The following is an 18,895-nucleotide window of genomic DNA, read 5'->3' as shown; positions in this document are numbered from 1 at the left end:
ATTTGGCAGGGAGGAGGTTGGAGGCTATGGCTACAAACAGAGTTTGTGACAGGGACTGAAGACAAATCGTCCCAGATTTGCACTATGTACGGTAGCGGGCAGGAAAAGCATCGCTTTACTTGCTGGCCACAATGGCAGATGTTTGCGCTGTATCATCCCCTTCCCGGTGTGTCCCACCTCATTCATAATCTATTCATGGGAAACAAGCTGGATCCCTGGTGGGCGGACCTGGATTGGCCCACCACGCTGTGACCTCAGCGCTTCCTCACTCCGGGCGCCATATTTAAAGTGCACCAGAGCGCAGCCTATTCCATGTCTACAGACCAGGGCTCCTCCGGGCAACATATGACCCCAAAAGCAAAGGCAGCAGCCCTCTCTGTAGGGGAAGCTGCTGGAATAAGTGGAAGGCCTCTGCAAACTCCTCTAACCCTGATCTGGCCGCAGGAGGTCCACCAGAGTCACCAGTCCCGCCTGGGAGGTGGTGGTCATTGCCACCGGGGCACAGAGTAGGTCAGCCACCCAGTGCCGCTACAGCATGAATGCTCTCATCCGTTCTGCCAGGGTGGATCAGCCACCTCATCACTCTCAACGCACACACTCACAAACCCATCACATATCCACAGGGATCTCACACCTCAAGGGACAACACCACTAACTCTCACACACACTCTCACATCTCCGTCAAGCTTATCCTCTGGAGCTCATGTCCTCATCCTGTCCATGACTCCGCTCATTACACAAATATGCATCCTTATCATCTGCTGTGCCATGCATCCTGCTCACACTCTCTCCATCTGTTTTCATGCAGGAGAAGCTGGCTCACAACAGCAGGGAGAGGTCCCAGACCAGGGGTGGAGTGGCCCACATTAGGCCCCTCACTCACTTTGAGGATTGTGCCATCGTGCTGACTGGTGAGGACCTGGACCCTGCCTGCGGCGACAGTGAGGTTGGTGGCGAACACCCACATGAATGTCGTGCACCACATCATCCCTCTGTCAACACATCTGTGAGTGCTCTCTCTCCTGTTTCTGACTCTGTGGCCATGCACTAATTACCTCTACTGTGGTTCACAGGGAGCTCTGCCAAGTGACCGACACCCTCAGTCCCTCAGCTCCATCCAGGTCCTCACCTCCAGTCAAGGGGACACTTCATCCATTGAAAGGCTAGAAATAAGCAGCCTGAAAGATCTGTCACAGCGCTTACCCACACCCTCCACCAGTGCAGAGACACACACCTCGTTGGGACCTAAATCTAGAGCAGCCTCGGGTTCACAAGCCAGTCACCACATGTTCATAAGCCTGTAGCAGGAGGTGGACTGCTGGGGAAGAGGCGTCTGTGAGATCGGAGTCAGTTGATGAACCTCTGGATTCGGCCTTCCAACTCATTGTGGAGATTCAGCAGAAGGCAGGGGAACACCATGCAGAGCTGTTGGAAGCCCTCAACAGAGTGGCACATAAGTCAGAGGAGTGCGTCCACCTACTCTCTGATGAAGTGGTTCCCACATGTGTGCGTATGGAGGTCTCCACGGGAAGGATGATGGACGCCATAGAGACCCTGGTCCAGCAGAAAGTGAAGATGTGTGCAGACCTGCACTCTATCGCGGTAGCCATGGGTGAGTTCCTGTAGTGGCAATGAGAGAGGGAAACAGGGCACCTCAATGTCCCTCCAGGTGTTCCTTCCCCTAAAGGGGTCAGGCCAGGGCACCCGGGTACCCGAAGGGAGAAGGAGTGGCAGCTGGACACCCCTGGATCATCCACTGAGGAATCTGAGGTTGTCCACTCCCTTTGCCTGTGACCCCCTCAACCTCATCCTCTGTCACTGCAGAGGGAGCAGCCGGCCTACAGGGGGACAGCCAGAGCAAGCTGGGGATCCCAAGAGCTCAGAGGACCCAAAGGTATCAGAGGCAACAGGACCAACCATTGCACAGGCTGTCTCCACCCCTGCTGCAGATGTCAGGGCAGCACCTGGAAGAAGTGATAGGCCGAGAAAAGTTAAGAAATTCTAATCATATTGTTGCACGGGTGAACACATTTTGTCACTTTTATAATCGGAAAATATATTCACTTCCACTGAATAATGTGTAATGTTGTCTTTCAGCTTCATTTATAGGCTTGTGAGTCCTCCAGCTGCATCCCCCTCCCCTTTCGCCAGGCATCATCTACCACCTCCCCACCGTTACCCTACAGCCCGAACCCTTGTCATTCAGGATGTCCAGGTGAACGTGAATGTTCCCTATCTTCCTGAAAATCCGCCCCCCCCTCCATCCATAATGACCTCCCCGATCTGCTCCTTCCCACTCCCAGGGTCCGTGTTTGCTTCAGTTTCCCCACCAACCGCCCTCGCCGTCCCTTCTACCAGTGCCAATGCACCCTCACCCTCCCACCCTACCGGTTCCCTCTGCCCCCTGTCACACTCACCATGCCATCCTCCCATGCTCAGGAGGCAGCCGTTGACACTACAGACCCCTCCCTTTCTCCTTCCTCCATGCTTACGCCTTCTTTCCACCGAGCTCCCTCCTTCCCTGGACACCTTCCCCCCCACCCACCCCCCAACTCCCTCCTCCCCACCCCGGACACCTTCGCTGCTCTGAACTCCCTTACAGCTTCCTCCCCGCCTACACCTACCTCCCCATTTGCACCATTCTCCCCCATTACACCCTCCTCCTCCCATACTACCTCCTCCCCAACTCCCTCCTCTCACTAGACACCCTCCTCCCTTCCTCCAACCTCACCCTCCCCAACACCATTGTCCCCAGAACTGTACCCCCGACACCTTTGCTCCCCCCTCCCAACCTTACTCCCCCAACACATAACCCCCCCAACACGTAACCCCCCCAACCTCACCCACCCCGACACCTTCACCCCCCGCCAACCTCACCCAACCGACACCTTTACCCCCGCCCCAACCTAAACCCCCCCAACGCCTTGCCACCCCCTCCCTAACCTTGCACCCCCAATAACTTCGGGCCTCCCTCGCAACTTCACCCTCTCTGACACTTTTCCCCCACAACCTCGGCCCCTGACACTTTCGACCACCCCTCCCAACCTCACCCCCCGACACCTTTGCTTCCCCTTCCCAGCCTCACTCCAATTTTTGCTCCTCCTGCCAAATTCTCCCCCCTGCCCACCATGACACCTGCCACCAACGACAGTGGAAAATTCCAGACAATACCTTTGGTCTTCTCAATATTTAGTTGGATGAATTTCCTGCTCATCCAGCACTGGATCTCGGACAGGCATCTGACAAATTAGGGACAATGGTGGGGTCATGAGAGGTGGAGGTGAGATCGAACTGGGTATTGTTAATGTACACGTGAAACCTATGTGTTTTTGGATGATCTCATTGCTCAACTTGCTGAGAATCAAGCTTGCCTAACTTGCCTAAATCTTGTATGGATGCTCCTGTAAAGTGCCTTGGACTCTTCATTATTATGTAACTACACATTATTGTAACAATGTCCCCTTATTCCAGCCTACAGAATCTCTGTAAATTTATGGTGGCAGAATGAGAGTGCAACTCCAGTGGTTGGTCCACTTGAAGTCAGAATCATACTAATCATCTAAATAGCATCCTTTTAGTTATAATTAGTACCAAAATAATCCTTTGGTTTAACATGATCTGCTCTCAGTTCAGCCTCTCGACCCGTAAAGCTGCTGCCATCCTCTTTTAGATTAAAGGTAATGGTCCATTTTCTAATGCTCTCTGCTTTTAAGTCAACCTGAAACTTACAGTACAATCATTGAAGACAGCTATCCATATGACAAGCCTAACCTTACAGTACAATCACCGAAGACAGCTATCCATATGACAAGCCTAACCTTACAGTACAATCATTGAAGACAGCTATCCATATGACAAGCCTAACCTTACAGTACAATCACCGAAGACAGCTATCCATATGACAAGCCTAACCTTACAGTACAATCACCGAAGACAGCTATCCATATGACAAGCCTAACCTTACAGTACAATCATTGAAGACAGCTATCCATATGACAAGCCTAACCTTACAGTACAATCACCGAAGACAGCTATCCATATGACAAGCCTAACCTGAACTTGGCACAGCAGCTTAGGGAAAGAGGGCTTCATAATCACGAAAAGAATTCAGTTCCTGATGATCTGGCACCTTTCTGGCATCTCAGCTGACACTCCAATGCAACGCAGAGCAAATGCTGAACTGTGAGAGCTGCCATCTTCAGAATGAGACGTGAAACCAAAGCCTTATCTGCCCTCTTAGGTGGATATAAAAAATTCCCACGGTACTATTTTGAAGAAGACCAGGGCCATTCTCTCCACTGTCGTGGTCAATATTTATCGCTCAATCGACATTGCTAAAACAAATAATCTGGGCATGAGCGGGATCTTGCTGTGCACAAATTGGCTGCCACATTTCCTACATTACACATTAGCTCATTAGCTGGAGAGCACTTTAGAACGCCCTGAGGTCGAGAAAGGTGTTAGATAAATGCAAGTCTTCTTTCCTTTCACGATTCTCGAGTTTATGGAATGTAGCATACTTTGCATTCCACTATGAATCCGTGAGTTAAAAACCAAGGAGATGGAGCTACAAAAAATATTCGCCCCCCCCACCCCCTCAAAATTGATGACTGTCAATCTTTAAACTAATATTCAAGAAGAGTGGAATCATGATGACAGGTGACTTACTGCTTATCCTAGTCCAAATTATATTTTTGTACAATGTACATTGACTGATTTTTTTTCTTGAAGCACTTTCTTGCAGCAACATCTTGTGGAAGCTGCACCCACAAGATATATAAGGACATATCTTGCAGTATGGAATTTATTTAAAAAAAATTAACACTTTATAATAAGTCGCAGGCTCAATCAGACTCGGGACAGATCCAGAATGGCACTAAGGCAAGAATAAGGAAGCAGTTTGTCAAACTGTCTGGACTCTTGAAATTCTGCACCATGAATGAAATGCTTTTTTTTTCAAAAAAAAGTCTCCTGCCAAGGCCAGAGCTTGATCAGAACTCACAGGTAAATGTAGTCCTCCCACAGGACCCAACATGGTTCTCTAATCCTGTGTGTCTTCAGCTATCCATCAACGTAAAAAGCCTTCACAATGGAAGACTCTAGGGTTTTGCTGCTTCAATAAAGAATAAAGTTTTGAAACAATTTGCTGTTCCAAGTGTTGATTTCTGTCAATTAATTGTATCTTGAAATAAAACTTGTCCCAGCTATGTTAACATCTGGAGAGATATAGTAGAAATGACAAGTGCGTAATAATCAATACAATTGTCTTAGTTGACGACTAGAAACACAGTGAACACATTACATTATTGTGATATTAATATGTATTTAAACCAGAGAGATGTATTTTCAAACAGCAAAAAGATGCAAATATACATTAGGAATAAGGTACAAGTCTGAAAGGTGCTCAGGAAACATTAAGACTGTAGAATATAACACAAAAGTGAAAAAAATGAGAACAAAAATTATAGCAATATTAAATAATAAGTGAACAGTAATCTTTAGGCAGCAATCTTTTGGGGCAGCAGAGCATACCTGGAAAATAACTGTAGGAAAAATAATACATATAGAATCAGAGAAATTATTCCAGAGAGGAAGCCAATCAGCCCATTGTGATTGCATTGTTGTTAACTCTTCAACAGCTCCTCCTCCAGACTATAGACTTCCCCATTGGATTGGTCCATTATTATGCTTGGCAAAGTGGTTTGCTATTGCCTTCTGCAGTATGGCTGACCAGGAAACTCTCACCACCTGCCATACTGGAAGGACTAACAGACTGATAGTGAACCTGTTACCACATTATGAATACACCCTCTGTGACCATCAAGTCCTGAGGGGAGGACTTAAACTAAGGGCTTAGTACGCAGAGATAGGGACACTTCCACTACACCACAAGACTTCCAGCTATAATTCCATTTCTGCTTATCCTTTTGTATTCCTCCATTTCAAACGCTTACCCACGGCTCCTTTAAATTTTGTTATTGTCTCTGTCTTAATAACCGTTTATGGTATAAAGCATTCCATGTTCTAAAACATTCAGTGAAAAAGATAAAGAAAATGGAATTCCCTCCTTTAATGATCTGTTGGTCACCATGAGAGTGCTCCCTTGTAACCAATTTGCTAACTAATGCAATCCTTCTTTCACTGCTCCCTCAAAACTTTTCGTAATTCTGAAAATCCCTACTAGATTTACCCTTAGCCTTCTCTGTCATGGTGTGAAAGCCCACTTGTTTGAAACTTTCTTCACAATTGTAACTGCTCATTCCTGAACTTCGCAAGTGAATCTGAATTGTACTATGTCCTAAAGAACGCATGTTGGTCTGGGCACCATTTGTGTGATGTAGACCCTATCCTTAGCTGCAATACACCAAGTCAAGGACTGTTAAACTGGATTTTGTATCATGCAGATACCATAGAATGACACTACATCAAAGGAGTCCATTCAGCCTATCGTGTTTCTGTCGACTCTTTGAAAGTGTTGTCCAAGTAGCCCCACCATTGCCCTTCCTCCAAAGCGCTGCAAATTTGTCCCCTTGAATAGTTATTTAATTCCATGTTGCAAGTTACTATTGAATCTGCTTCTACCACTCCTTTAGGTGGTGCATTCCAGATCAATACAACTCGCTGCATTAAAAAACTCACTGCTATTTTAAAGTTATCTCTGGTTCTTTTGCCAATTACTTTAAAGTTGTGTCCTCTGGTTACCAACCCTCCTACCAGTGGAAACAATTTCTCCCTCTTGACTTTATCAAAGCCCTTCATGATTTTGAACAGCTCTATCAAATCTCCCCTTGGCCTTCTCTAAGGAGTAAAATCCCAGAAGTCTAGTCTCTCCATATAACTGAAGACACCGCATTTCTGGATGTCTAATATTCATATCTAATATTTTCTTGCAGATTTAAAAAGTCAGTTTGGTTTGTTTAGGGTAATTTGTGTGTTTAAGCAGTCTCAACGATATGGCTAATGCTTGTGTATGTGGACTCATCAAAGTAAGAGAAGAGTGTGGAGATATGAACAATCATATCTCCATTGATTGGCAACTGGAGTGGATACAATTTAATTTTTACAGTACAAATAAAATTTTACCTTACCAGTAAAATCACTTCCCTTCTGTAATAAAAGACCTTAAATCGTGGCTCCCACATGCATGTCTATAATCGCTGCTAATGCTGCGTAGAATCAAATGGACATTTTCATCATGTGGCCTGTACCTGTTTGGGTGTACGTATTAGTGGCTGCTGTACTGTTTAGTCACATGTTACACTTTTTCATCCAAGTACAATCAAGCGAATCTTTGCCTAGTGGTAGCATTCCTGCCTCAGAGGGCATCAGGTTGAAATCCTGCTCGAGATTATGTTGGCAAGTGAAAACCAGAGCTCTGCTAGGATGCTTATGTCTGCTGAGTCTGAATATCAGCTAGCATAAAGGTGGTTCTGTCCATGGGTAGAATGTTCATGTCACAGCCTGTCAGACTGTTAATCAATGTGCAAATCCTTGCACTACCTCATGCTATTCTCCAAGGGAAGAGCGTGAAGCTATGAAAACAAGAATGTCCCATGTGTCTATTCGGAATAAGGCACTAAAATAATGAAAAGCAAATAGCACTCGTTATATATGTCGCGCTCAGCATAATGTAGGTGAAACTTGCTAATCTTATTACCTTCACATATGTTGGAATAATACAGGTACCTATATGCAATGTCAATTGTATTGAGTCCTGTTGGAGTCTGACAACATTGACGATAGCTTGCATCTCTCTCCAACAAGGGAGAATCTACCATCTCCCCTTGACATTCAATGGCATTACTATCGCTGAATTCCCCCCACATCAACATCCTGGGGGTTACCATTTACCAGAAGCTGAACTGGACCAGCTATATAAATACTGTGGCGACAAGAGCAGGTCAGAAGCTGAGGCTACAATACTGGCATCGACCCAGCAATGTGGAAAATTGCCCAGGTATGTCCTGTACACAAAAAGCAGGACAAATCCAACCCGGCCAATTACTGCCCCATCAGTCTACTCTCAATCAACAGTAAAGTGATGGAAGGGGTCATCAACAGTGTTATCAAGCGGTACTTGCTTAGCAGTAACCTGCTCACCAACGTTCATTTAGGTTCCACCAGGGACACTCAGCTCCTGACCTCATTACAGCCTTGGTTCAAACACGGACAAAAGAGCTGAACTCCCGAGGTGAGATGAGATTGACTGCCCTTGACATCAAGGCAGTATTTGGACAAGTGTGGCATTAAGTAGCCCTAGCAAAACTAGAGTCAATGGGAATCGGGGAAAACTCTCCACTGGTTGCCTAGCACAAAGGAAGATGGTTGTGGTTGTTGGAGATCAATCACCTCAGTTCCAGGGCATCACTGCAGGAGTTCCTCAGGGTAGTGCCCTAGGCCCAACCATCTTCAGCTGCTTCATCAATGACCTTCCCTCCATCTCAAGGTAAGAAGTGGAGATGTTCACTGATGATTGCACAATGTTCAGAACCAGTACATGTCCAAATGCAGCAAGACCTGGACAAGTGGGCTTGGGCTGACAAGTGGCTAGCAACATTGCCTGGCACTTGTGTGGCATGAATGGTCATCTCCAACAAGAGAGAATCTAACTATCGCCCCTTGACATTCAATGGCATTACCAACACTGAATCCCTCACTATCTACATCCCAGAGGTTACCATTGACCAGAAACTGAACTGGACTAGCCATATAAATACTGTTGCTACAAGAGAGGTCAGAGGCTAGGAATCCTGTTGCAAGTAACTCACCTCCTGACTCCCCAAAGCCTGTCTGCCATCTACAAGGCACAAGTCAGGAGTGTGATTGAATACTCTCCACCTGTCTGGATGAGTGCAGCTCCAACAACACTCAAGAAGCTTGACACCATCCAGGACAAAGCAGCCCACCTCACTGGCACCCCATCCACCACCTTAAACATTCATTCCCTCAACCACTGATACACAGTAGCAGCAGTGCGTAGCATCTACAAGATGCACTGCAGCAGCACTCAAAGGCTCCTTCGACAGTGCCATCAAAACATCCAACTCTACCACCTAGAAGACAAGAGCAGCAGATGCGAGGCAACGCCAGCACCTGCAAGTTCCCCTCCTAGTCATGCACCATCCTGACTTGGAATTATAACGCTGTTCCTTTACTGTCGCTGGGTCAAAATCCCTTAGTAACAGCACTCTGGATGTATATACACCACATGGGCTTCAAGAAGGCAACTCACCATCACCTTCTCAAGGCGAATTAGGGATGGGCAATAAATGCTGGCCTAGCCAGCGACGCCCACATCCAATGCATGAATGAAAAAACACACCCAAAAATGCCTACTTTGCTGATGGAGCGTGTCACGGATTCTTCCGGAATTCACTGAGAAATGTAAATGAACCTTTTCTTTCCGCTGCAAAAAAAAATGATTTCATTGGTGTTTTTATTCCACAGGATTAAAAAAAGCTTGCACGTTAAAATTAGATTGGCATTGGTGTTAATATTATCAACGTAGGCCTAATGCCTTGTGACAAGAGAATGGCGAAAAAATGACCAATAACCAGGTTTGCACCCACATTCACACTAAAGAGTAGCGTGCTAATATTGAATAGCCTGATTATGTACCAGGATATTGTTGCCATTTATTTTGGTGTGAAATGAATGGCTTAAGTAAAGTTCTGTATCTGTTTACACCACAGAGCTGTGGAGTTTCATACATAGCATTTCATGCCTAACTGAATAAATGGGCCAACAGAACAAGATTGCTGGATCACTGTCAAGTTATCAGATTTCTGCCATGTGTTTCATAACCCACGGATAAATACTGATCGATACCGTTGGGAGTTAAATTCACTCAGAACGTGTATTAGCCATCGGAAGTATTTTTGAGACCTGAATCAAAATCTCTAAAAAAGCTTGCCTATAGTGAAAAGTCCAGTACAGCAAGCGCTTTAATGTCAGTTTCCACCAAGGTAATACTCTCACAAATCACATGTTAAAGCTTTCCTATGGTTTTGGTACCATAAATTCGACAGTGTGTGTAGTCAGGGCACAGATGTTAAAATCTAACAACCTCCTGAGTGCCCACAGCACCAACGTGAAGCACCCCTCTGGGTTTTTCATAAAATTTTAATGCTTTTCAAAATGTTTTGCTTTAAAAGAGGTCCATTTTGAGGAAAATCTTTTACCGTTTGGGTTGGAGTTGGGGAGGGGGCTAAGAAGAACCAGAAAATGTGTACATTTTCCACACTGTCGAGTCTGGTCTAAGTGACACAATAATATATATATATATATATGGGTGCAATTTACATCAATTGTTTAACAAGGACAGTATCCCCGCAATACTTGAACACATCTGAACAGCCTTCTTTCCCTTAAAGTTTCTTTTTTTTTTCTTGGTGTGGTCATATTGAAAGGTCCTTGGGTGAAAAATAAAAACTGCAGAAATAGGGAGAAGCACTTCTGGTTCACAACACCGGACTCAAAAGGTTAAGGTTAAAAAAAGATGATAAAGGGTAAATGGAATATAACTGCCCAACACCCCACCCCCGCAACCGATTGTGATATTACATCCATCCCCTCCACACACACACACACACACACACACACGCTCACTCCTGTAGCTTTCCAACAGCAAGTGTTCGTCAGTCATTGCAAATAAGACTGCAAGTGGCAGCACATAATTCCAGCTTCAACTAAACTTCTCAAGGTCACCAGCACATTACTGGGTCACTCGTAAATAATTCGAGTAAAGGGGCACAAACACTCTTCCCATTCTTTCCTGTTGAGATTATTATCAGCATGCATCTGGCCAGCAAAGTGATGCCTCCCCATGGTACACAAATCCAGCAGATGCTGAACACATTGGAACCTTACTGTTTATTTTCAATATCCAGGGAAAAAAGAAATTAACAGCGTTTGACTGTTTTAGTGTCGTTTTAAAGAGCTTACCAGGGCCATTAAAACACTAGAACAGAAGTGAAGGTATTAATAAAACTTTCCATTAATTGGGATCTGCAATTGATTAGAAATCATTGGCTTAATTAGAACAAAAATACACGTTTCCTAAACAGAGGGTTTAATTTGCATCATATTGCTTAAAGCAATCAAGACAGAACATCTGAAAGTCAGGGGACACCATGTTTGAATATTATAAATTCAAATAATATCCTTAAAAGCTGTTAAAAGCACAATTAAGTCATTAAAATGTTCCTAAATCATATTTGCAATTTCAAGGTAATTCTTCAGTTTCCATCAAAACACATTTAGTGTCATGCTGCATGTTGAAGTAAATATTAATTGTGCATTTAGAGCAAACACCTTTCAGCCTTACAGGCCAAGATATTGGTTAGTGATATTAACGAATGCCGCCTTAATTTAAAGTGGGTTAGCACCTCTTTAAACAAGCAGAGGCATGAACCTGTTGAACATTCATTTGCTGATATCACCACCAGTAATTTCTAGGTTCCAGTGACCTGACACCTTCAGAACTGAAGGAGCAGTGAAACAAACCACCCCTTTGATTCTCTATCTTGTCTGTACTTTAGAACCATCAAGCGCAATAATAATAATTGAAAATCAGCATGAAATACCTCAGCGCTGGAAGGGCTAAAGCGCTGTGGTGGGAAGCTACAGGAATTATTCTAGTCTATTCTAGAAGACGTTCTTAAAATTATGAAGCGTTTTGATAGGGAAGATGTTTCCACTTGTAGGAGTGTCGAAATCTAGGGGTCGTAAATATAACATTGGTGTGAATAAGTCCAATAAGGAACTCAGGAGGAAGTTCTTTAACCAGACGGTGGTTAGAATGTGGAATTTGCTACCACATGGAGAAGCTGAGGTGAATACCACAGATGATATGCTGATAGTGTTAGCTGAAGGAGGGAGCATGTAAACTCGTGTGGAGCAAACACACCCGACAGACATATTGGGCCAAATGGCTTGATTCTCTGCTGTAAATTCAGTGCAATTCACAGAAGTTTTGTTCACTTTTATAGAGTAATTCTAATGAGTGAAATTCTTTTGAAGGCCTACTAAATCTACGCCCACCAAATCTTAACAGTTGGGGTCATTTTACATGGAGGCAGTGGCCTCACCCCCACAGCCCCTTTGGCTTAAAAGAGTGAGCGTGTGTGAGAGTGAGTGAGAGTATGTGAGAGTGAGTGAGTGTGTGTGAGAGTGAGCAAGTTTGGCTGAGAGTGAGTGAGAGTATGTGAGAGTGAATGTGTTTGTGTGAGACTGAGTGAGTTTGTGTGAGAGCAAGTGAATGTGTATGAGAGTGTGTGTCTGCAAGTTAGTGAGTGTGTAAGAGTAAACGTGTGAGTGAGTGAGTGAGAGTGTGAGTGAGTGTGTATGGGAGTGAATGAGTGTGTGAGAGTGTGTGAGTGAATTTATGTGTGAGAGAGAGTGAGTGTGTCAGTGAATGAGTGAGTGAATGAGCAAGTGTGTGTGAGAGTGTGTGAGAGACAGAGTTTATGTGTGAGAGTGAGTGTGTGTGAGAGACAGAGTTTATGTGTGAGAGTGAGTGTGTGTGAGATTGAGTGAGTGAGTGTGTGTGTGTTTGTGTGAGAGTGTGTGTGTCTGAGAGTGAGTGTGTGAGTGATTGAGTGTCTGTGATATTGAGTGAGTGTGTGTGAGTGTGTATGAGTTTATGTGTGAGATTAAGTGAGTGTGAGAGATTGAATGTGGGAGTGAATAAGTGAGTGTATGAGAGAGTGTGTGTAAAAGAGTGAGTGAGTGCGTGCAAGAGAGAGAGTTTATGTGTGATAGTGAGTGATTATGAGAGAGTGAGTGTGTGTTAGAGTGAGATTGTGTGTGAGAGTTTGTGTGTCTGAGAGTGAGTGAATGTATGTGTGAGAATTTGTGTCTGAGTGTGAGTGAATGTGTGTGTGAGTGAGTTTATGTGTGTGAGTAAGTGAGTATGTGTGAGAGAATGAGTTTATGTGTGAGAGAGTGAGTGTGAGAGAGTGAGTGTGTGAGTGAGTGAGTGTGTGAGAGTGAGTGGATGTACGTGAGAGTGAATGATTGTGTGTGAGAGAGTTCATGTGTGAGAGAGAGTGAGTGTGTGTGATTGAGTGTGTGTGAGAATGAGTGAGTGTGTGTGAGATTGAGTGTGTGTGTGAGAGAGAGTGAGTTTATGTGTGAAAGAGAGTGATGTGAGAGAGTGAGTGTGTGAGACCATGTGTGAGAGAGTGAGTGAAAGTGTGTGAGAGTGAGTGAAAGTGTGTGAGAGTGAGTGATTGTGTGTGAGAGTTCATGTGTGAGAGAGAGTGAGTGTCTGTAAGTGAGTCAGTGTGTGACAGTGAGCGAATGAGTGAGTGAGTGATGTGAGAGTGTGAAAGAGTGTGAGTGTGCGTGAGAGAAAGAGAGTTCACGTGTGAGAGTGAGTGAGTGTGTGAGAGTGAGTGTGTATGATTGAGTGAGTGTGTGTGAGAGTGAGTGAGTGTGTGAGAGTGAGTGTGTATGATTGAGTGAGTGTGTGTGAGAGTGAGTGAGTGATGTGAGTGTGTGTGAGAGAAAGTGAGTAAGAGAGGAAGAGGACCCTGAGACTGGGAGTGAGCCTGACACACACACACACACACACACACGCATACAGTCTGCTTGGTGTGCAGGGACATAGACATACACACCCTCCCCTGCCCTCCTCCTGCCTAGCCAAAAACCTATCTATGTCCTGGGTTGGGTGAGGAGGAAAACCCAGGCTAAAAGGCAACTTGCTTCCGACTCCCACTTTCATATGAATTCTGCTGAGGCCAGCTCACATTGTGCACCACCAGTGTCGGCATTAGTTAAACATAACTCCTTAGCTCAGCCCAGTCAGCTCGCACTTCGCTGGTGACCAGGACTTGGGGCCTATAACCTGTCTCTCTCTAGCTCTGCTGCTTAAGCGAAAAGGCAAAAAAAGGTTAATTAGTTGGCTCTGCTGTTTGGCACTTTTTATTGATCATTTTTATTAATTATCCATTTTTTAAAATTATCAATTTATTGCTTTAACATTGATGTTGTTTTTGTTTTCTTCATACCCTGACTTCTTTTTTGAAATTCATATTTAATGTTGAGCCAAAGCAGATCTCAGGCAGCTGCGGCTGGGATTCTTGCTGAAGGGGAATGGGAGGTTCACAAGGAGTCTGATTGCTTTTTGGAGGGCTGGTCAAAGAGGCTACTTTTGCTCCAATAAAAATGAAAAGCATTGGAAATGCTCAGCATGTCTGACGGCATCTGTACAGAGAGAAACAGACATCAGTGACCCTTCATCAGGACTAGATCTAAAGCACTGACTCTGTTTCTCTCTTCAGATGCTCCCTTGCCTGCTGAGTATTTCCAGCATTTTCTGTTTATATTTCAGATTTCCAGCATCTGCAGTATTTTTCTAACCCTATTATATGCTCCTTGCTGGGCCTTTGTAAGTGCGGTTAGTTTCAATTTAAAATGAAAAAATATTTATCACTCAGTGCAAAGTGTAAGTTGCCTGCTAACAAAACCCAATTGTGTGGAAAGAAATAGCACATAATTGCAGGTGAATTGTTGGTGCTAATTTACTGGAAGTCTTTGCCATTTTTAAACTTGGAAATGAAACCGGGAGTTATGCGTGTTAACAGGATCCAAGCCGGTTGGTGAAGCCAAAGCCAAGACACAGAGCTTGTCTTTATTGAGAGAGTTTATTGACTTGTTCAGTCTCACAGCTCTCCTTCCACTCAGCCCAGTGTCCTTCTATCCCCTATTTATAGTCTCTTTTGATAAAACAAAAAATCAATAAATTAAATTTTAAAAGATCAATAAATGAGAGGGGGTGACAGCCTATATATATGTGCTCAAAGACTATTAATATCCACCACCTGTTTCTCTTAACCTTAGCAATGTAATTAACAAACCTAAACAATGTAATTTGACAAGATATTATAATGCGTCAATAAAAATGTCACTATTATTTCAAGATATTCTCGTTTGTGCATTGGATTGTTGTTTGTGGTGCTTGAGATTCAAGTATTTTGGATGTTGCTGTCCAGATATTGCACAGGGCCAGGTTCAAAGAGATGGAGGTGGCTGAATAATATGAATGACCAAGTTGTGTGTAATCTGACAAAGCCTTGGTTGTAAAGTATATCATAATGAAACCTGAGCTTTTGATGGGCTTTATAAATAGGGGCATACAGCACACAAGACAGGACATTCTGATAAACATATTTGAAACTGTGACAATGGTTCCAATTCTGGGCACACGAAAGATGTGAGGGGGAGGGTTAAAGTGGAAGGTGAGGGAGATGTGGAATAAGGGACCCAGAAACAGAAGAAGCACCAGAGCCAGGGATGATTTCTCTCTCTGGCCCTGCCGCGATGGCATCTGATTTTACATCTCCCCACCTCCCCACCTGCTAGCCCACTCCAGAGGAGGGCATAAAATTCCACCCAGTCAGTGTAAAACAGTGAGAGTGGTTGTTTTCAGAATTCACTGCTAGAGAAGTTCATGATACCACAAGTCCTGTCATGAAATATGATATAACTCAGGATCTAAGATGATAAAATCAATAATGTTCTTTGTTTAACGTCACACACCACTACCTTCATTTTTAAAAGGAGTCTTAAAACCACTACAGCAGGAAAAGTGAGTGCTACAAAAGAAAATCCCTCTCTCATGCTTGTTTTATATGATAACAGTTACCACCTTGTAATTCATTTCAACTCCTCTCCTGTATCTGATTTGAAGCCTTTCTATTCACTGGAAGCCGTTACAGCCTTGAAAACATTTTGTTGTGAACCTTCAGTGAAGCAATTGTAGTAAGATTTGCCTCTAATGTTTCCACTGTTAGGATATTTGGCTGAAATGTGATTGCATCAAGATATACCTTTACACTGAGTTTACTGATGCATTTCAGTGAATGTGTGTATTTTCTTGGATTGAATACCAGTGCTAACTATGCAATATGCAAATTAAGACAGCGGGGCATGAAGTGGGCTGGTTCCTAAAATAAATAATTTCATTGTTGGCTATGCCAACTCGTGTCCCTTTCCAAAAGTGAAACTTTGCAGAACTTTAAATTGCAGCAACTCCAATCCCTGCAAAACAAAATCAACACCAAACTGATACATGAATCCAGCCCTTTACCGACTATCATGTGACTACTGCCTGTTTGTGATGCTGTAAACAGAGCAGCACGATTTGGCACGTTCATATTTCAACGGAAGGGGTAAAAGTGGGCAGCCAATGTTACCAGAAACTAAATGTTCTCCTGTGCCATTGTTCATGTCAAATCAGAGCTTACACAGGGTTAATATTCACCCATACCGCTATTGGGCTTGTGTATATTATCACCTCCTTCTCGTCCACCACCATAAATAAGGACTCTTTTTCTCAGCTCAGTTTTGTGATTCATATTTTAAGTTTCTTTTTCTGTTGCCTTTTGTTTTCGTATCTGCCTCTTTGTACCACTTGCTCTCAGGCTGCCACCCTTTCCCCTCACCCCGATTCAGAAGGTGCACAATGGGCTTCCCACTGGGGATTCTCCTGTATCCTGGGAGTTTTTTTTGGGAAGAAGAGGAGTATGGACAAAAGACGAATGTCGGATTAGGCTGGGAGCCACTGGAAATTCATAGCAGTTACCCACCAGTACAGTCATATGACAATATACTGATACAAGCTCTCCTATCTCCGGTTACTCCAGAAGCAGGTTTGAGGAGGGTTCGCATTACAAAGGTAATTTGTTTTTATTCTTTTTCAAAGACAAGAGAGCCCAATGCAGGAGAAAACTCTACAGTCAAGATGTTATATCTTGCAGGACAACTTCTATCCCATCTCTGACATAGCCACCCTACTCTCGGTGTTTGTAAAGGTTACAACCACTTTTAACTTCCATAAAAGCAAAAAACTGCGGACGCTGGAAATCCAAAACAGAAACAAGAATACCTGGAAAAACTCAGCAGGTCTGGCAGCATCTGCGGAGAGGAACACAGTTAAAGTTTCGAGTCCGAATGACCCTTCAACAGAACTAAGTAAAAATAGAAGAGAGGTGAAATATAAGCTGGTTTAAGGGGTGTGGGACAGGTAGAGCTGGATAGAGGGCCAGTGATAGGTGGAGATAACCAAAAGATGTCATAGACAAAAGGACAAAGAGGTGTTGAAGGTGGTGATATTATCTAAGGAATGTGCTAATTAAGGGTAGAAAGCAGGACAAGCAAGGTACAGATAGCCCTAGTGGGGGTGGGGTGGGGTGAAGGAATCGAAAAAGGTTAAAAGGTAGAGATAAAACAATGGATGGAAATACATTTAAAAATAATGGAAATAGGTGGGAAAAGAAAAATCTATATAAATTATTGGAAAAAAAAGGGGGGGGATCGGAAAGGGGGTGGGATGGAGGAGAGAGATCATGATCTAAAGTTGTTAAACTCAATATTCAGTCCGGAATTTACAGTCCGGCTTTACAACCTTCCGGACTGAATATTGAGTTCAACAATTTTAGATCATGAACTCTCTCCTCCATCCCGCCCCCCCCTTTTTTTTTCCAATAATTTATATAGATTTTTCTTTTCCCACCTATTTCCATTATTTTTAAATATATTTCCATCCATTGTTTTATCTCTACCTTTTAGCCTATTTCGATTCCTTCACCCCACCCCACCCCCACTAGGGCTATCTGTACCTTGCTTGTCCTGCTTTCTACCCTTAATTAGCACATTCCTTAGATAATGTCACCACCTTCAACACCTCTTTGTCCTTTTGCCTGTGACATCTTTTGGTTATCTCCAGCTATCACTGGCTCTACTTGTCCCACCACCCGCCCCCACCCGCCCCCCCCCACCCCCCAACCCCCCTTAAACCAGCTTATATTTCACCTCTCTTCTATTTTTACTTAGTTCTGTTGAAGGGTCATTCGGACTCGAAACTTTAACCGTGTTCCTCTTCGCAGATGCTACCAGACCTGCTGAGCTTTTCCAGGTATTTTTAACTTCCATACTGTGAGGTAATTCCAAGCTGCCTTAGGGGCCAGCATCATATTCAGCCAATCAGCTACACAAAGGTGTACATGGTTGCATTGTTTACTAGACCAAGTAATTTTATCTCACTCCCCAAGGGCAGCCAGTGGCACCAGGCCAAAGAACTGCAGTTTCACAGAATGGCAGGATTCCCGAGGGTTCAAGGAGTCAAAGACATTTTCCCCATTCTTCTCATAATTGTGGTTTTATCCACAGAGATTGCTCTGTTCTCGTCGGCTCACAAAGTTCCCAACATGCCGCCTAACGTATTCAACTTTCATACAACAACTTTCACATACAACAACTTCAGGGTCCTGTGCGTGTGTGTGTGTGTGTCTGTCTAACCAAGTGCGTGGGATTGCATGGATAGCCTAGCCTTGCATTCTTTCTGCCCCAAGTGCTGACATTGAGGGGTGTCAAGAGGGCACCCAAGTGCTGCTATCCTGAGAAGTAGCACCACCATTTATGCGCATCCTAGACATGCCATCTGTACCGGGCGCTGGCTCTGAATAGTCACTGACCTGACAGGACAGCAGTCTGAGAATTCAGAGGGGAAGAGTTGACTTCCTTGAGGGGCTCTGTCATGGAGGACCTCCCTAGACTCTATGGTGGTTTTCAAAGCTGTTAAACTATTCTCCAACGTAGGGCACAATCTACTACTGGAACCTTCCCCCGAAACTGCCATTTGTAACACATGATCTGATATTCATGCCAATGTTTGCACCATTGCTTATACCAATCTTTGAAATGCAATGGCCATGAGTTGTTGCTTCCCAGGTTTCTCAGAGGAGGGTCGACTGTTTTCTGATTCTTCAGCCAGCAACACTTTCCTCCTCAAGTGTCACTGTCAGTCGTGCCTGCTCAGCAATGCTTTTTATCATCCAGTGTGCTCCTCTCTGACCTGCTCTCAATCCCTCTGAGTGGCTGCCCAGGC

General features: G+C 44.2%; 1 long non-coding RNA gene across 1 annotated transcript in view; it reads left to right on the top strand.

Moving 5' to 3' along the window:
- Positions 1-18,895, top strand: part of LOC144668186 (uncharacterized) — a 40,504-nt gene that overhangs the window by 12,052 nt on the left and 9,557 nt on the right. The gene's annotated exons all lie outside the window — the stretch shown is intronic.

This window comes from Cetorhinus maximus, chromosome 26 (genome assembly GCF_964194155.1).
Source record: "Cetorhinus maximus chromosome 26, sCetMax3.hap1.1, whole genome shotgun sequence".
NCBI lineage: Eukaryota > Metazoa > Chordata > Chondrichthyes > Lamniformes > Cetorhinidae > Cetorhinus > Cetorhinus maximus.
The sequence above is the reverse complement of the archived record's forward strand: the minus strand, read 5'-3'. Positions and strand labels throughout refer to the sequence as shown.